This window comes from Hibiscus syriacus, unplaced genomic scaffold, assembly GCF_006381635.1.
Source record: "Hibiscus syriacus cultivar Baekdansim isolate YM2019G1 unplaced genomic scaffold, ASM638163v2 tig00111648_pilon, whole genome shotgun sequence".
In the NCBI taxonomy this organism is placed as follows: Eukaryota; Viridiplantae; Streptophyta; class Magnoliopsida; order Malvales; family Malvaceae; genus Hibiscus; species Hibiscus syriacus.
In genome coordinates this window covers 1967976-1973573 of record NW_024063145.1, presented here as the reverse complement: position 1 = coordinate 1973573, position 5598 = coordinate 1967976, and the positions used below count along the sequence as shown (strand labels likewise).

At 35.6% G+C, this 5598-nt stretch overlaps 1 long non-coding RNA gene across 1 annotated transcript; it reads left to right on the top strand.

Annotated features, from left to right (window-relative positions):
- The first annotated feature begins 1198 nt into the window (after positions 1–1198).
- LOC120166851 lies at positions 1199–5207 on the top strand. Its single transcript, XR_005519968.1, has 2 exons — positions 1199–1385; positions 1677–5207. It is a non-coding gene; the product is annotated as an uncharacterized LOC120166851 (long non-coding RNA).
- Positions 5208–5598: the final 391 nt, after the last annotated feature.

Below are 5598 nucleotides of genomic sequence, written 5' to 3'. Positions count from 1 at the left end.
ATAAATAAAAAAGGGGATTTAAATTATTTAAAGAAGTATAATGAAATAAAATTAAATAAATAAATAAATAAAATAACTAAAATTGGGATAAAGAAAACTTATTGTGAAAGCAACCTTAATTTTTGTGCAATTTCCAGAATCTAACGTCATGCACAAAAAATGAATCAAAACGAACAAATAAGTCACAAAAACCAATTATTAAGGATTAATTTAAAAGCAAAATATTAACTAAATTAAGCATTTATCAGCACACCACAACGTCCAAAATTGGTACCCATCGATTATAAATTGTCTCTAGTAGTGAAAATCTATGAATTCAAATATAAATTTAAGTCACAATCCTATTATTCCAAATTCAATCGTACAATTTTTACAATTATAACGAAAAATTCTTAGGAAAAAATGGAAAATATTCTCATATTTACAATCAAAGAGAAAATAATCCCTAAAATACTTTAGGATGAATATTTATCTTTCCAACTGAAATAATAAGAATATGATAATTCATCCCAATAACTCAATATTAAAATAATTTGATTCAACCAAAATGAATATAACTAAAGTAGACATGGATAAACATATTTTAGAGCTTTAATAAAATAAAATCATAAACAACATACAAGATAGCAAAATAAGGCATTTAATGTAATAAAAATATGAAACATGCATATATATATTTATGAGACTAAAATAAACTAAACAAAAAATAAAGCGAAATAATTAAAGAACTAAAATTAAAGTATTGAAAATGTAAATAAAAAATAAAAAATAGAAATTAAAATAATGAAATTAAATAAATAAAAAGTAAATCACATAAATTAAAATATAAAGTAAAAAACTAAAATAAAAGCTATCAGAATATAAGGCCCAAAATAAAATAGTTCACAAGATTAAAATATAGAATTAAAATGACTAAAATATAATAAAGTAAAGCATAGATATCAAAGCAAAACAAAAAAATATAATAGTTAATTTCGAAATAATGAAAAAAAAACAGAGAAATCAGGTACTAAAGTGTACATTTACGCCTAAATTAGAGGAATTATTTCATAATTTTTCCTATTTTAAGTGAATAAAATAATAAATTCCTAAAGATAATGGACTTGACCCGTGATTTACCCTAAATTTTAAAACAAACAAACCCTTTCGCCCTTTATTTCTTTTCAGTAACGTAAAGACCAAAATATCATTCCATCTTTTTTCTTTCATTTTTTTCTCTTTCATAACCAAACTCTTCTCATCTCCTTCCCTCTCATCATTTTTTTCTCACATAACCCAAAAAGTCACCGCAAATCTGTGGCCAAAAACGCTCCAAACGCCACCTATTTCGAACATGAGGAGCCCCGACGACGACAACCCCTACCCGACGAGAAACCGAACGAAATGTAAGTAAACAACTCTCCCTTCCTTCTCTCTTTTTCGGTTCGAATGTTGCTAAAAAATAATAAAATTTCTCTGAAAAACTTACTGTTGCCTTGGTACATTGCTTCGTTAAAAAAAAGGAGGAGCCTCCTTCTATTACAAATTTGTTCGCTTCGAAAAATTGTGGCCGAGAGAAGAGAAAGAGAGATCCCCTTTTACATTGTGATTGGGGGTTTTTATAACCCTTTACAATTATGAAAATAAAAATCTAAATTAACTGTTGTTGTTTTCTGATTTGTTGATGAGGATATTAGGATGTAGACGGTATTCAGGAGGCCACGGGTAGAGCTGCCGGAAGCTACCGGAATGTGGAGGGACAGCTGGATTGCTTATTGGAAGCTATTGGATAGAGCGGGAAACAACTGGTGTTGCTGAAAGCTACTGGAATGCTGCTGTGGTGGAGCTGCCGACGTGGAGGGACAGTTGGTGTTCCTCTAGAAGTTGCTGGAATCGTCCGCTGGAGCTGAAACGTGAAGGGGGCAACTGTTCTTACTGGAAACTACTGAAACGTGGACAAAGGGCAACCATGGGTTGCTGTCGGCGTGGAGTGGAAGCTGCTGGAATGCTAAGGTAAAAACAAAAATGGTAATTACAGTATACGTGTGAATTATGGTCTGTCTCGGCGACATGGTCGCCGGAATTTGGCATCTTTAATGGCGGCCAAGCTGGAACTTCAGCGATTATTTGACAAAGATGAACACTACTGGGCTCAATGATCCCGAGTTCAGTGGTCAGGCTCAGGTGGTCATAATACGTGGTTTTTCCATGACCGGTGTAATCAAAGGCGGTCCAAGAATAGAATCAAAGGTCTTTATAACAAACGTGATTCTTGGACAGAGAACATCACTGAAATGAAGGGTATAACTGTGGAGTATTTTTTTGAACTTTTTTGCTCTTCCAATTTGGGATCTCCTGATCGTATTCTTGAAGCTGTTGAGGAAGTGATTACTCCAGCTATGAATCTTGATCTTAGTAAGCCTTTTACCGAGGAGGAAATCCTTAATGCTTTTAAGGATATTTATCCTCGTAAGGCTCGTGGATATGATAGATTACCTGCTAATTTCTTTCGGAAACATTGGGATATAGTTGGGCCTGATTTAATCCAGCTATGTTTACGGTTACCCCTTGGGACGAACAAATACATCTTTAGTTAATAAGAAAGTATTGGTTCTGATTCCTAAAATTGCTGAACCAAAACATATGCGCCAGATGAGACCTATCAGCTTATGTACAGTGGTTTATAAAATTGTCTCGAAGCTGTTGGTGAACCATTTAAAACTGATCATGGCTTCTTGTATAAGTGATAATCAAGCGGCTTTCCTCCTGGGTAGGCAAATCTCAGATAACATCTTGGTTGCTCATGAGTTACTACATTACATGAATTTGTCCAAAAATGGTCCTAATAAAGGGGCCACCCTTAAGTTAGACATTGCAAAAGCTTATGATAGGGTTGAATGGAGTTTCCTTTGTAGTTTGATGTTACGTTTGGGATTCCAATATGATTTTGTTACATTGATCATGACATGTGTTATATCTGTTACCTTCATGGTTTGAGTTAATGGTTCTTTGACCCACTGTCTTAAACAGGGCGATCCTTTGTCTCCTTTCATGTTTCTGTTTGTAACTCAGGGACTATCTACTTTATTCCATAAAGCTCAGGCTGATGATTTAATTAAAGGTATACGAGCTAGTCAAAATGGACCTCGAGTCTATCATTTTCTTTGTGTGGATGATAGTTTTATTTTCCTAAAAAAATCTATGGCAGAGGCAAGAAATATTAAGGATATACTAGCTGTTTATGCTAATGCTTTGGGACAGAGAGTGAATTTAGATAAATCTGTTATTTATTTCAGCCCATCCACAATTGTTGATCATCGACAACAGACGACAATATTTTGGCATTCGGGCGGTGGATACTTAAGGTCACTATTTGGGTCTTCCTTTGCATATAGGGAAGAATAAAACTCAGACCTCTGGTTATTTTAGAGATAAGCTGTTAACTCGTATTATAGGCTAGACAAAACGATTATTGTCCTATGAGGGCATGAATTATTCCTCAAATCGGATTCTCAGGCGTTGCCCCAATATGCTATGTCATGTTATTTACTACCTCAACATCTCTTAGATGAGATGACGGTTGCCATGCTTCGGTACTGGTGGTCGGGAATGACCGCCAGTCATGGGTGGCCTATAATTGTCTGGTCCACTATTTGCTCGACTAAACGTCATGGGGGACTTGGCCTTCGAGATTTTTCTTCCTTTAATATGGCCTTGATAGGTAAACAAGTTTAGCGCCTGGCACAACATCCGGATTATTTGCTTTCTTTTGGGAGTGAAATATTATCCTAATGGGAATCTTCTGGGCGCTAAACTGGGAAATAATAGTTCTTATGCCTGGAAAGGGATTCATAACATTTTGCAGTCCCTCTCTGGTAGTCTTTACTGGCGGATTAGTATGGATAGTGGTTTGAATCTAGTCAAGGATAGATGGGGTGGATCCAAGTTAATTAATTTAACTGGTGATTATTCTAATTGGTTACCCCATCAACAATGTGACCATACGTTTAAGATCCCGACATATCAATATTGGGATGAGGCCAAAGTACGCTCTTGGTTCCATCCTAATGATGTGAATTTGATTCTTTTGACTACAATAGCACCGATTCATGAAGAACCATTGATATGGGGTTTTCATGATTCTGGGAGTTATTCAGTTCGTTCTGGATATTGGTGGCTCCATCGTCATTCCCAACGGACTGTTGATTCATCCCGAGTGTGGTAGATGATTTCTATGTTATCAGTCTTTCCCAAAATTAGAATTTTTGCTTGGCAGGTTGCTCATGCTGGCCTCTCTATTGGTTACCAGATTCGAGCAAGTGGCCTCGGAGATGGCATTTGTCCTCTGTGTCATTTTGCAGAGGAAACAATTGTCTATGCCTTACGAGATTGCTGGTATGCTAGATACACATTACTTGCGGTCAGTTTTGTTGATGCTACGGTGTCATGCCCAGTTGTGTCTCCCATGTCTTGGTTTGAAACGATGTTAGCCCTACTAGAGGTGGAAAAATTAGCGGTCTTTTTCGTTACTCTGGAATATTTGGAACGGTCGTAATGTGAAGGTTCTTGTAACATTTTTCAACCTCCTTGGGTTTTTGCTATGAATGTGAAGTTGTTGCACCAGGAATTTACTCAGGCTCAGGATTCTATTGGTTCTTGCCCTCGGTTTACTTCTACCACTGGCCAGGTTCCCCATCCCTCCATCATGTCGATGCAGTGGCGTCCTCCTGACCCGGGTGTTGTCAATATCAATGTGGATGGTGTTTTTGATTCTTTTTCTCGTATGGTAGCAGTTGGAGAGGTTGCTCGTGACTATTCTGGCCAGGTTTTGGGAGGTCTAGCGTCTGTTTCTCCAGGATGTGGTGAGGTAGGTGTTGTTGAGATTCATGCTTCCTCGCTGGTCTTCGGCTTGCGCTGGAAAATTCTTGGACCCAGGTGATTTTTGAGAATGATTCGGTGCTTTTGGTCAATAAGGTTTCCCGTAATGGGAATGATCTTTCCACTTTAAACTTTCATTTTCGTGAGGCGTGTTCGATTTTGGCTAGTAATAGGAATTATGTTGTTAGATTTATTCCTCGTGACTGTAATATTATTGCTCATGAACTGGTCTCTTGGCCTCTTTGTTATGGAAACTCATTGTATTTTGACTCGGTTTGTCCCGAGATGATTTATACGACTGTATTTAATAATATTGGTTTAAGTTAATATACGTTTGGGTATTCTTTTCCCCTATTAGGCTTGGAGCTTGGAGGGGTTTTTAATGAGGCACACTTTCTTTAAAAAAATAATGGTCTAAGGTGAATATAGAAATTAGGCTTTTAATAACAAGTATCGAAAAAATTAAATCATAAGAACAAGCAAAATTAAATAAATTTGTATTTGTAATTTATTTTTTATTACATTTAGTAAATTATCTAATAAATACATCAAATTTTAAATAAAATCATAAAGAAATTTTATTAAACACCCATCTACTCACACATAGCATGATCATCTTTTAAGAGTATATATTTTCGATTTTAAACTTATCCATCTTGTTAAAAAATAATAAAATAATAATTAAGTGGAATGTGAAAAAATAATTTAAAAAATGTCACGTCAACATTGTCGTTAATTTTT